Consider the following 13,937-nt stretch of genomic DNA (forward strand, 5'->3'; position numbering starts at 1 on the left):
ATCTTACAAATAGAACACTGCCTCCACCTTCCAAGACATTGCAGTTTTATGATTTATGATGCCGTGTTGCCTCCCTCACCTGTTATCATTCCCTCTTTTGAGCTTCAGTCCATGAAGAGATTTCATTCTTAAGACAGAGAATGCATAAAATTAAAAACTACAACCTTCACCTTCTCTACTACAAACGAGTGAGAGGTATTTTAAATGTTACCAGAGCCTGATAATTTTGACTTTTGAATGAGACATTATGACAGCTGGAAAGGGAAGGGCAAAGCTAAGTGGTCCCGGCTCTGAACAGTCTCTGCTCCGCAGCCCAAAACTTCTGAGTACAGACTCTGAATACCTCTCCCTTGGGCTTTGGCAAGAGGTACAGGGCAGGAGTTCAGGCACCAGATGTTTTTTCAAGGGACAAATATACTGCAGACATCATCTTAGTGTTCAGCTGGGTAACACAAGAAGAGGTTGATTTTTCTACAGTAGAAATGGTTATCTGAACTGTCAGCATTAAGGAACTGTTCAGTTAAACTAGGGTGACCACTTAGAGGACTCGTATCAGGCTTTCACAGTCAAAATTTGAAGATAGAAAGTAATCTGAGAATTTTTAATGATAAAATTTTGCTGTAAAAAATCTGAATGCCAATATTATCGGCACTATAATTGCAGCAACTAAGAATAAATATATTAAGTGATCTATTGCATGAGGGGACCTGGTTGGCTTTTTCTTCTTTTTCTTCTTGTATATTTATAGTGGCGGTTATAATGCAATTGCATTATATTATGAAGTACAGCCTGGTCTTGGTTGTTTGATTGTGTCATTGAATGCTTGATTTTTTTAGTCATGTACTTGATAGATGGGCAAGATCCTTTCACAATATTCATTTTCCACTGCTCTTTTCAAACTTTTTAGAAGTTATGGGCAAGGTGAGTTTATGAAATTTTATAACTCTAGAACATTTACAGGACAACTTTGAAGTGTAAATATTAAAATTTCTCATGAAACAAACCAAAAAAATCCACTTTTCCTCAATTTCTTCTAACTAGTCTTGATTTTTTAAATGAAGTTTTTGCTTTTGAATAGTTATTGGTTTACAGAAAAATTAGGAAGATAGTATAGAGAACCTCTATATACTTCATATCCTATGCCATCTATCATTATCATTTTACATTTGTGTGGTTACATTTTTTAAAAATAGCAAGCTAGCACTGATACATCAATATTGACTAAAGCCTACTCTTTTGTTATTTCCTTACTTTTTACAAATGTCCTCTCTCTATTGCAGAATCCTACCCAGGATTCTTAAGATTCCTTAAGATTCTCTTAAGATTCCTTACAACTGTGACAGTTTCTCAGGCTTCCCCTGTCTTACAACCTTGACTATTTTGAGAAGTATAGGGTTGGAAGTTAGGATTTTTAAAAGAATGTTTCTCCACAGGGATTTCTATGTTTACACTAGAACTATTGGCTTTCTGAGAGAGGACAACAGGGGGTATACAACCAGCACGACTTATGATGTTGACCTTCATCACCTGGATAAGACAGTGAAATAATATTTTAAGCAATTCATTCCTTGAAAATTTGCCAAAGAAAAAAGAGTTAAAGCAAACATGGTAAAACAATAAATAAATCACAAGCAAACAATCACCGTAAGGCTTTAACCTGTGATTCCAGACTTCATTAAGTAAGGGAGCTTTGGTCATCTATCATTTTTCTTCTCCTCCCCACTTACCCATCTAACCCAGCCCTCTGTGCCTGGGTGCCTCTATTTTTCTTTTATTTAATATCTAAGTAAAATTATATTTACATGAAATTATGTTTCTACTATTTCAGAGATGAAAATGCCACAGACCCTCTAGAACCATTTGGAAGGTCTAAGGTTGAGTTTTGGGCTGTGCAGGACTTAACCCTAATTTTTATGTGAAGATAAAGGTTAAGCATAATTTCTACCCTTCACATTAACAGAACAGATAAGTCTCACAGGGTTGTCAAATAAAAAATGTACCACAAGTGCAAAGGCCAACCATTCAACCTTGCACCTGCCTGCCAGGAAATAGGATTTGTAGGGTAAGGACTCACCAGGGGCAGATGCAATTCCCTTCTCAAATTGTTGTTTCTCCCTTCTATTGGACCTATTCACGTTACTTCATAAAAACATATTCAGTGACTTAGTGTTTAATAGTGATTTGAGATCATATTAAAAATAAAACTCCCAGATTAAAACAGCACATTCCTGGTACTGGAAGAAAAACAAAAAAAGAAAACCAAACAAACAAAACAGCACACTTTACCCCATAATCACACAAAATTGTTATTTGTTAATTAAAATAAATTGATAATAATTACATATATAAAATGTCCTAGGGTTATTAGTGCGTCAGCTCTACCTCCAGCCTTTCTTGGGGAATAGGTTTCACCCACAGCCTTTGCTCCTTGAAGCCTTAAATCTGCACCAGCCATCCTCTGGTTCCTTCCCCGCCCCTGCTCAGAGAGGGGACAAATCCTTACAGAGCCTTGTCCCACTTACCCAAGGGCTGACATACAAGGATGAGCTGGACCAGTTAGAATTTTCCTTTGGAAATTTGGACTATATAATAAGGAATAAATTGCCAGGAAGAATTTTACTGGAGCTGTCAAGTTGCCAAAGGCTAAACTGAGCCAAAGCCATGTGTGGATGGAGTTGTGAACTGGTATAAAGAGAAAAAGCCAGTTGGGGAAAAATGATCTTGAGGAGACTTATCAGAAAGCGGTCACAACTGGGAACATGAAAGAGACCAAAGGAGGGAGACCAGACCAAGACTGCGAGAAACTGAGGACCTTACGACTTTCTAATTTATTTGGGCATGGGTGACTAGCTTCAGGTAACACCGGTCCCACTTCCCTGCGATTAACTATGTCTCTCTTCCTTAGGATTCAAAGAGAAAGGTCTAAAACAGTCAGTTTCCATAAGCCCCTAGCCCACTAGTGGCCTGCTAAGATTTTTTCAAATTTAAGTAATTTCCCTTGCAAAAGGGAATATTTTAAATGCTTTAGAATGTCAAAATTCCAAGTTTACTTCTCAACAGGTTTGCTTCAATATAGAACTACCAAGTTAGAGAAGATGAAAACCACAGTTGCCACATTTCTGTCACGTTTAGTAATCACATAGGCATGCCGTTTTCCCACCATAGAGGAGGTTTATGATGTACCCATTGTAGTTGAGATGTTGCCTTTTGTGCTTGTTGACCAACAAATGCACTGCGTTTATTTTATGACTATGCAAAAACATGACCCAACAACGTACTAAAACATGCCACCGGTAGAATGCTATGCATAACAACAGATTTATAAGACATTCATTAAAAGTCACTAGCTATCCAGGCCAACAGAATCTTAAAAAATAAATATTTGAATAATTGTGCTTCCCTTGAAAATAGTCTTTGCTTCTTTTGCATAGGAATTTATTTGTGCCCTTTAAGTACATGTACTGAGGCTTTCTTGGATTCAACTTTCTAATTTGGGAAATGTTTTCAAATTAGCTTATTTTCAAAAAATATCACTGTAGAATCTTTAATGAGTCTTTTTAAAAAGCTATTCTTTTTTAGTAGTGGAAAAATTTGGCACTTTTTATGCTTCATATATTTGTTGAGTATGAATTTGAGAAGATTTTATTAGGTTATATTTTGCTAAAAAGTTGGATAATATAGGGGCTGGGGATTTAGCTCAGCGGCACAGCACCTGCCTGGCAAGCGCGAGGTCATGAGTTCGATTCCCGGTACCAGAAAAAAAAAAGTTGGATAATATAATTTAATTAAAATTACATTTATATAATTATATCAATTATATGATCCAGCTGAGTTAGAATGGTTCTTAAGCTCAATAATGTATCAGCAAATAGTGGCTTAAATTAGGGCGACACTGAAATGGATTGTTATTCCATTCTGCTTGTTAAGTAAAGCCTGATCAAGACCAAGATGTCAAACAGATGGAGTGAGAAACTGGCAAAGCTAGGTTATTAAATTGAATTTTGTACCACATTTGAAGTTGCGATTTTGCTAACGTTGGAGAGAAACTTCACATTTTAACCAGTAAACCTCCAAGACAGCATTGCTGTATCTAAAATAACAGACACTTGCCTGTATCACTGTGCCAACTCCCGGGTACCTTTCATGGAGCCCTGCACAGAGGAAGGCAGAACTGGGGGGGTGTATTTTGCAAACCATCAAAACCATTGCCATTGTGTACACAATCCTTAAGTATTTCAAAGTTTCCTTGATAGAGGGACTCTGAAAACACCGTGAATTACCTCTATGACCCCATCATAGAATCCAGTAACAGCCCAAATCCCTTTGATCCTGAGAACATCTTCATCTATATTTGCTTCGTAATGCAAAAGTTGACACACTTGATGCAAACATGAGCCAACCTGGTAGAACTGGTGAAGGTTACACCTAGAGGGACCTGCAGTACTACAGGGAGAGTTCCGTGCTCTAGAGAACCTTTCTTTCATGTATATAATTATATTGCCAAAACTCTTTGGTCGCTATCTATACTCACTGTATTTGTATTTCTAGGCATGCACGTCCATCTCATCCGCACCATTCCCTGGGAGGTTGCTGGTGGGTTAAAGTGTCTTCTTTTCTTGGAGGCAGCTCCCAGTGCTCTGGAGCGTTGTGCCCCAGACAGGGTTCAGTGAACTCTGGTCTCTGCAAGACAATGAAGTAAACTTGGCAAGAGTCGTTTCCTTCTCCGTCCCTTCCTCTCTGCCCCTTTCCATCTTTACTTGCTTTCTCGGATCAAGAAGTTGGTTGTTTTCTTCTCCCTGCTTTTCTTAAATTACATAGTTTACAGCTGTTGCATCAAGAATCCCTATTTTATTTTTTTAACATGTAATTCTTCCAGACAGTTCCTCAAATTATGAAAGTACTGAAAATGATCAGAAGTCTTTCTGTGGACAGCAAGATAGCAAGACTTGTGACCCTTTTTTTTTTGCAAAGTAGCTCTTGCGTTTCCTTGTATAGTGCTTTTTATACTTTTTTCACCAAAGTGGCTCTACCTAGAAGGTTACGGACACAAACCCAGAACTTCACAGCTCAGTCTAAAACTTGGAGCAAGTCGCTACAGGCTCAACATTTTTTGAATGTCTCCTATTTTATCTTGTTCATTTTTCTTTCTGCCTTATAACAGGTAGTCACATGTGCTTTAATATCATTTCCTGCACATCTTCGCCCCAGTGTGGATACTCGCAGGAGGTGTACTTTGAACTTCTGGGCTAGCTGGAGACTCAACTGACACATACACTCCGGTTTGAGAAGAGTGAGCTAATATCAAAAGACAGACGTTTTCACTACATTTTAGAAATTAAGCTACTTAATCTATGACTGACAACATTCATTAAATATAAAAGACACAAATATTAAGTCTATGGCATCCTATGATGAAAGCCTTATGACTGAATTTTTTTGAGAAATACACGATGATTTATTCTTGTAAGCTTTCCCCCAAAGTTTATTTAAAATAATAATAATTTCTAAAATATCATCAAATAAAGGCAGCAGTGTGAGTGACCAAGGGTAGATTCTGGGATCAGGTGTAAGAACTTCAAAATTATCACACATGTGACCTGGGCCTATTGCTTTGTCCCCCTGTGTTTGTTCACCACCTGTAAATTGGGAACGATGCAACCCACTTCACAGAGGTGTGCGATGATTAAGTTACAGCACATATATTTAGAAGACGCTACAAAACTGATGCATGTAAAAGTACACACATAAGCAAGATGGAATTTCATTTTATTAAAGTAGAGGGTCCATTTCAGCAACCCCAGAAGTGTGACTCAGACTCTGCTCGCCTACGTGAGTTAGAACTCCGAAACATTGGCCTTTTATCTCTGTCAGCCCCTGGTCAAATTGTGGCAACAGTTCACAGCCTGGTACTTCATCCTAACTCTCTGTCCCAAAAGATAAGCCACGAAGCCATTGGAAAGGGGCCATCCATCCTGACATCACCAGTTATAATTATTCTTTAGAAACCCCGTTCTCAGTCTGGGCGGAAGTGTGCTGGGCCAGAACTGTCAGGAAACACAGTTGACCGGCCTTTGCCTTCCTGGCGCTGTCTTGTCTGTATGTTATTGTTTCAGAGTATACATTTTTTTTGGTTCATTCCTGAATATGGACAGGGAAACTTTAACCTTTCAAAAAAGCAGTGATGAAGATGCTCGTTGACACTGACCTCAGAGACACCACTCACTGATTGATGGAGCCACTCCTGATTGATGTTTTTTCCCATCACCTTGGCCCTGTATTATCTCTTGGAGATAAACCCTATGTGGATACTTTTCATTGTGCGGATTCCCTAGCAACCAAGCTTTGGGAGCTCCTGTTTATACTGTTTACAACAAACCTAGGTTTCAGTGGAATTTGCTCCCCTCCCACTACGTCCCTGAGATAACCTCTCAAAATGAAAAGGGCCTGATTGTGGTTGGAAGGACTTGCAACAAAAATAGGTTTCATAAACAGGTGCAAAATATAGGTACTGTGTATGTAAAAGAACAATGAGAACAAAGCTCTCTTGATGGTGTTTATACATCTAAACCTCCGTTTAGAGTGAGAAGAATCATGAATATTGGAGTTCAAAGAGCCCATTGTACATAAGAAGAGGACTGAGCAGGAGATCATCTGAGAAGGAGATCACCAAGGTGACTGTGTCCACTGGCTGGCTACCTGCCCATGGCCCAGAAACTGTAAGGCAACAGCCTATAGCTCCTCTTGGGACTTTTGAAGCCTTGTTCTTTTCCCACTGAGCCCAGATAGGTAGAGGGATAACAAAGAATGTATAAATTTGTGTCTGAATGGCCCACCTATGGAAAAAAAAGGTACTGCAATCTTTTCAGCAGAAGATTCATGGTAACTGATGTTATCAAACACATGAATTTATACTAAGCTTGAGCTGTTAGGCTTTCTTGTCAAAAGTGTGTTACACTGGAGGCAGTAAGTGAGAAGGGAGCTACTGGGCTAGGGTTCTGCATGCTGAAAGTTAAGGAATAGAAAAGAGATACTGCAGGAGGCTGTTACAGTTAGCACAGGATGATGGGTAGAGTGATGACCTTCATCACCCGAAGCCAGGGTTCAAACTAACTCTGCTGCTTAGTGGGTAAAACTTCTACCTTCTCCCAGTCCTACATTCCTCTTATGGAAAATGAGGAATGTATAAAGCTGTTGTAATGTTTTTAAAAAATAATATGGGCCAGGTGCCTACATGATAGACTGGAATAAATAGTTTTTATTAATGTGCTGTTGAGTAAAGAGGATGGGAAAATTACACACTTCATAATTTGATATAGTAACTGTTCATAGCAAGCCTATAGAGTAGAGTTACATTAGGTATAATTCTCCTCAATCAATGACTTAAATAAGCCATTTCTGAGACTATGGGCATCTCTACTATGGGCATATCTTTTGCTGAGTATTGAGGCATGAAGACATCACACATGTAGGCCAAGTAAAATATGTCAGAAAATGTTCTTGTGGGATTATATCCCATTTGTTTTCACAGATACTATTCCTACCATGTAGAGGACCATTAATACATGTGTTATGGTTTGTGTCTACATGTCTCCCAAATCCTCAAGCAGTCATGGGGCAGGCTTCTAGATTTTTGATTGATCCATAGCCCAATCCTGGGATTATGGGTGTGAGCGCTACACCTGCCCCTGGGACGGGTAGTTTGCATACAATGTAATGGAGAGAAAGAGGCTGCTTGCCACTACACTCCTCCCCATTGTTCTTGTTGCTTTGTTGTTTTGTCACCATGAACTGTTTTCCTCTGCCAGTGCCACCCTGCCTTGGAGCCAGCCAAGTACAGACTGAAACTTTCACAAACTGTAATCTAAATAAACCTTTCTTCCTTAATCGTGGGAGTCAGGTATTTTGTCTCAGCAATGAGAGAAAAGTAACTGAGACAACATGTTTGTTAAATAAATAAGTGAACCAAGGAACAAATACATTTATAATGATGTGACTTTTTGCACTGGAATAATCACGCAGTTCAGGGGCTGCACTGCACACAAATAACAGTAGAAGGAAAACAAGAAAGGATATAGCTGAATACCCTGCCTCCAATAAAGTGTTTTAATAGTCTAACCCATCAGAGTGAGGATGACTGTGAATCCTTCAAAAGATGGAAGGGGAAGGCTTGCTAAAATATCAAATCAGCAAGCCCTTGTGAATGTCTCTTTCATTTTAAGATCAGGACTAGGCAAAAGAGAAGACATAAATGTCTAGTTGGGGCTCATGAGGTACTCCCAGTTCACTAGAGCTGATGCGAGGTCCTCAGATTGTTACTTTGGGTATGGCAGAAGCCTTCCTGGATTGAAGTGTTATTCTGTATTTTATTAAATGTACACACCAGACTCACAATACCACCTCATATACCAAAATATTTCATGCATACAGCTCATAAAAACTAATTTTAGCAATATACTATATTAGTATATTTAGCAATATACTGTATTACCTTGAGAAACACAGGCTGACACAGTTATAGGTTTTAGTGAGGGGTTTGTACTAGGGATTCAACTTTGTACTGAGCTCCATCCTTATTCTTTTTTTCATTATTTATTTTAAGACAAGTTCTTACTAAGTTGCTAAGTTACCCAGGTTGAGCTCAAATGAGAACTCTTCCTGCCTCAACCTCCCAGAGTGCAGAAATTATAGATATGTTCCATTATGCCCAACTTGAAGTTATTTTTAATAACATTTAAATGATATATTTTCACATTTTCCATCGCAGTGTACTCTACATGTTCTAGCCTATATAAAAAGAAAAGCACTTTATCGCCTCCCTCTCTAAAAATCCTTGCCTTAACTTAATTATTGTTTCCTATCACAAGCCATTCACTCATCATCATTCAGAACCCATCCATCGCATCTCCCCTCAGTTCTTTCTCATTGCACATAGCACTTCAGTACAACTTTATAGAAAAAAAGAATAGAAGAAAAACTCAAATCAGTTATTTATCATGCCTAATAATTGTTTTCTTCATGGATTATACACTGGGTGAAAAGTAAAATTATTAATTGATTGTATTTTGAGCGATCTGAATTTGATGTTTCTTGTCCATTTGAGGATCTGCTGGCTCCCACTGGAGGCCACATGACTCCATCCTCACCTCCTATTGTGGCCACAAATACGTCTCATCCTCCCTGAACTCAGTTATTACTTCAGAGTTTAAGTACATGGGCCAATTAAAGCTAGTGGAATACAGTACAATTTTGCTAGATTTTTTGGGAATGATACTTTCTTTAATGATGCAGAGCGAAGAGGTCAGAAGGAAGACTCCCTCACTGCCACTGTGCTGCTTATCTGGGACACAGGAAGAGAGCTGAAGGCAGCACTGTGGTTCTTGGGTCTGCATGTCCTAGCTCTTCCTGTTCAGAAGAGGCTTAATTCCTTTTCTCAAAGACCACCTCCTTTGCCATTGCTTTGCTTTGCTTTGCTTTTATTCCTTTCCTTCTAAAAAATGTTACAAAATCAGTCTCTTGTTCTCAGCTTTGTGGGTCTTTTTCTCCTCTAAGAGGGAAGGACAAAAAGAAAAAGAAAAAGGGGGAGAAGAAGGAAAGAAAAGAGGAAAAAAGAAAAGGAGGAAGGATAGAAGGAAGGAGGGAAGGAAGGAAGGAAGGAGATGAAAAAGAAAGACAAAACAAAGACCATGTAAGTTTTAAAAAAAAAACTCCACCTATCCATCAACAGCCCAACCAATCAAACCTCTCCCTCAGCCCCACTTATCTGGACCATCCTTCTCCACAAACTTCCCAAAAGAATTATTTAAACTCGGCATCATCATTTCTTATTTTTTTTCACTCACACATTTACCCTAATTTTTCCTTCCACCATACTCACTTGCTAAGCTCATTAATGACCTTAAGGACAAGAAACTGTGTTAACCCTTTAGATCCAGGACTGTCTTTTCAGCAGCATTCATTTTTGAACAGTCATTCTTTTTGAAATACTCTATGCCTTTAATTTCTACACCACTCTTGTCTTTTCTCTAGCATATTTAACCACATTTCTGTTTTTCTTTCGGGGTTAATCTGTCCTTTACACCACCAAATGTTAGAATTCCTAAAAGTTTAAGGATCTACTTTTTTAAAAAAACACTCTGAAGCCAGGCATGGTGGTGCACGCCTGTAGTTCCAGTACTGTGGAAGCCGAGGCAGGAGGTTCACTGCGAGTTTGAGACCAGCCTGCGCTAAAAAACGAGCTCAAGGCCAGCCTGAACTGCATAGCAAGACCCTGTCTCAAAAAAGACAAAAACAAAACAAAATGAAAACACTCTGTACTCCCTTCTTGGCAAACTCAAGGAATCCCATAGTTTCAATCATCATCTATTACACTCATGGTTCCAAATCTCTATTTCTGTCTGCATCACCTTGTCAGACATCTAGCTATACTGCAAGTCATCACCATCATCTTTAATGACTTTTTCCACCACACATCTCTTTTTCAAGTGTCTGAATGTTTTATGTATTAAGTTACATAAAAGAGAACAATATTGGAGTTGCCAGCTATAATTGTAGATTTTTCTGTTTCTCCTTTTTATTCTACAAGTTCTTCATATATTTTGCATCTCTGTTACTTGAGAGATACCCACTGAAGATTATTGTTTTTTCTTGGTGAATTGACTTTTTTCCTTTGCTTTAAATTATACTTTAGCTTTCACAATATCTATTGTACCTTTCAGATTTTATTTACTCTTTCAGATTCCTACACTAGAGAGACAATATGATGTTTACACATATGGGTCTGATTTATTTCACTTATGAGTATGATTTCCAGTTGCATCAGTTTACCTGTAAAAGCCTGGAGTTTATCTTTTTATAGCTCAGGAATACTCTGTTGTATAAAAATACTACATTTTTTTTTATCCATTCCTCAGTTGATGGGCATTTGTGTTGCTTCCAAGATTTAGCTATTACAAATTACACTGCTATAAATATGGGTGCACATATATCACTGTGGTATGATTTTTTTCAGTTCTTCTGAAAAATACCCAGAAGGAGAATAGCTGAGCTAAGTGGGACCTCTAGTCCTAGTATTTTGAGGAATCTCCACACTGAGTTCCACAGTGGTTGTACCAGTCTACACTCCCACCAGCAGTGGAGAAGAGTTCCTTTTTCCCACAGCCTCTCCAGCACTTGTTAGTTGATTTGTTGATGATAGCCATGCTTTCTGGGATGAGATGGAATCTCAATGTTTTAATTTGCATTTCTTGAATGACCAATGATGTTAGACATTTTTTCATATATATAAACTGCTCAATGAGAAGGAACAACTGGGATGAAGGAAAGGAAAAAAGAATGAAAGAAGGGAAAATGTATATATGTATACACGAGAATAGCTGGGATAATTGTACTGCTGATTTCTCTTTTATTTTTAAGATAAAAAAACTAACAAAACAACAATAATGAAGACAAAATGCAAGCAGCACAAAAACAACAAAAATGATACATGACCTCTAAACAAAATGATAAGTATTAACAATGATTGCTACAGTACATAGTGTTACCTTCAACAAAGTTGCTCAATCCACCAGATGTAAGAATGTAAGACTGATCAAACAATCAAAGACAGTAAGTCAAAGACAAGTAATAAAAAATTAGAAATGATGCAGAGCTTCACCATACAAGATGGTAGGAGTTCAACAATGGTTCTTATGCTGCATGTTGTCATTTTCAGATCAGTCATTCTGATTACCAGATACAAGTGTGCAAAATTGGTCAAGAAAAAAGAAAATTTTAAGCATTGAGTATCCCTTTCAATAAATCACAGACATCAGTAATACACCTATCCCAGCTATCCTTGCATATACATATAAATTTTGGTTTTTATTTTAAAGGGAAAAGAAAGAAAAATCAAAATAACAAAAACAAATACATAAACAAAACAGCATAGAGAACAATAAAAATGATACAGAATTTCAAAGCATGGTGATAGGATATTAACAATGGCTGTTATATTACATAACGTTATCTTCAAAATGGTTGCACAGATAACCAGATATACACATGTAAGACTGATCAAACAATTACACATTAACAGTTCCTTTCAATAAACCAACAGATATTAGTAGTACAATTATCCTAGCTATCCTGTGTATACATATTCATATTTTTCCCTCTTCCTTGTTTCTTTTCTCTCTCCCCTCCTTCATCCCAGTTGCTTCTTCCTATTTGAACATTTTCTTTTCCCTTTTGTAATATCTATTGTACTCTTCAGTTTTATTTACTCTTTCAGGTTCTTATAGTAGGGAGGAAATATAATGTTTACACTTGTGAAGTTGACTTATTTCACTTATGAGTATGGTCTCTAATTGCATCCATTTTCCTATAAAAGCTTTGAGTTTATCTTTCTTTATAGGTGAGTAATACTCCATTGTTTAAAAATACCACATCTTTTTTATCCATTCCTCAACTGATGGACATTTATGTTGTTTCCAAGATTTAGCTATTACAAATTGCACTGCTATAAACATGGGTGCACATATTTCACTGTGGTATGATGGTTTCAGTTCTTCTGGAAAAATATCCAGGAGGGGAATACCCAGATTGAGTGGGACCTCTAATCCTAGTTTACTGAGGAATCTCCACACTGATTTCCACAGTGGTTGCACCAGTCTACACTCCCACCACCAGTGAAGAAGTGTTCCCTTTTCCCCCACAGCCCCTCCAGCATTTGTTATTGGTTGATTTCTTGATGACAGCCATTATCTCTGGGGTCAGATGGAATTTCAGTGTTGATTTAATTTGCACCTCTTGAACGACTAATGTTGAACATTTTTTTCATGTATTTATTTGCCATTTGTATTTCTTCATCTGCAAATTGTGTATTCATTTCAGATGCCCATTTTTGTATTGGGTCTTTGAATTTTGGGGGCCTGATTATATTTATTTCTTTATATGTTGTAGACAGGAGTCCTGTGTCTGAGGGACCATTAGCGAAAATTTTTCCCAATTTATGGGTTTGCTTTTCACCCTGTTGGTGATTTCTTTTGATGTGCAAAAACTTTTCAATAAGATGAGATCCTATTTGTTGATTCTTTGAAGTATTTCCCATGCCGTTTGGATTTTGTTCATGAACTCTCTGCCTACCCCTATGTCTTTAAGACTCTCACCTACTTTCAATTCCAATAGATCTAGTGTTTCTCTTTTTATATTTAGATCTTTAAGCCATTTTGACTTTATTTTGGTGCATGAAGATAGGCATGGGTCTAATTTTAGTCTTTGACATGTAGAAAGCCAGTTTTTCTATTGCTATTTATTAAGGAGGCTATCTTCCTTCCAGTGATGTACTATTGATTTCTATTGGTTTATTGAAAAGAACAGTTAATGTTTAAATTTTTTTTCTTTTTAATTTGTTGACCAATTTTGCATGCTTATATCTGGTAATATGAACAACTAATTTGAAGACAACAATATGCAATATAACAACCACTGCTGAATTCCTACCATCTTGTTTAATGAAATTCTGTCCGATTTCTAATGGTTTTTTTATTATTTTTTATTCTCTTCAAAAAATAAAAAAAATACTTTATTTGTTGTTAATATATCACTCTGTTGTGACTTTAGTAACATTTTAGTGTATATATTTTTCCATCTTTTCACTTTCAACTTTCCTATTTTACTATGTTAAAGTGAATTTCTAATAGCCAGCATTTAAGTCTTTAAATTCATTTTGCTAATCTCTTTCTTTTACTTAGGATATTTAGACAATTTACTTTTGAAATAATTATTGGTAAGAGGTTAAGTCTTATGTCTGCTACTTTTTTGTTATTGTTCTCTGTTATTTCCTCTGTTCTTCTTGTTTTTTTTTTTTTTTTTAAATCTGCTTTCCTGTGCATAACTTGAATGTATTTTAGAATTACATTTTGATTTATCTAGGATGGTTTTGAGTTTATCTTTTTTAT

The 13,937-nt window shown here is 37.1% G+C and overlaps 1 long non-coding RNA gene across 1 annotated transcript in view; it reads right to left on the reverse strand.

Annotated features, from left to right (window-relative positions):
- LOC106149207 overlaps positions 1-13,937 on the reverse strand; it is a 90,161-nt gene that overhangs the window by 41,463 nt on the left and 34,761 nt on the right. Inside the window, exon 2 of the long non-coding RNA XR_001235221.1 lies at positions 4,532-4,680. This is a non-coding gene — a long non-coding RNA (uncharacterized LOC106149207). The remainder of the gene's footprint in view (positions 1-4,531; positions 4,681-13,937) is intronic.

Source organism: Chinchilla lanigera, unplaced genomic scaffold, assembly GCF_000276665.1.
Source record: "Chinchilla lanigera isolate Chin_1 unplaced genomic scaffold, ChiLan1.0 scaffold00038, whole genome shotgun sequence".
In the NCBI taxonomy this organism is placed as follows: domain Eukaryota; kingdom Metazoa; phylum Chordata; class Mammalia; order Rodentia; family Chinchillidae; genus Chinchilla; species Chinchilla lanigera.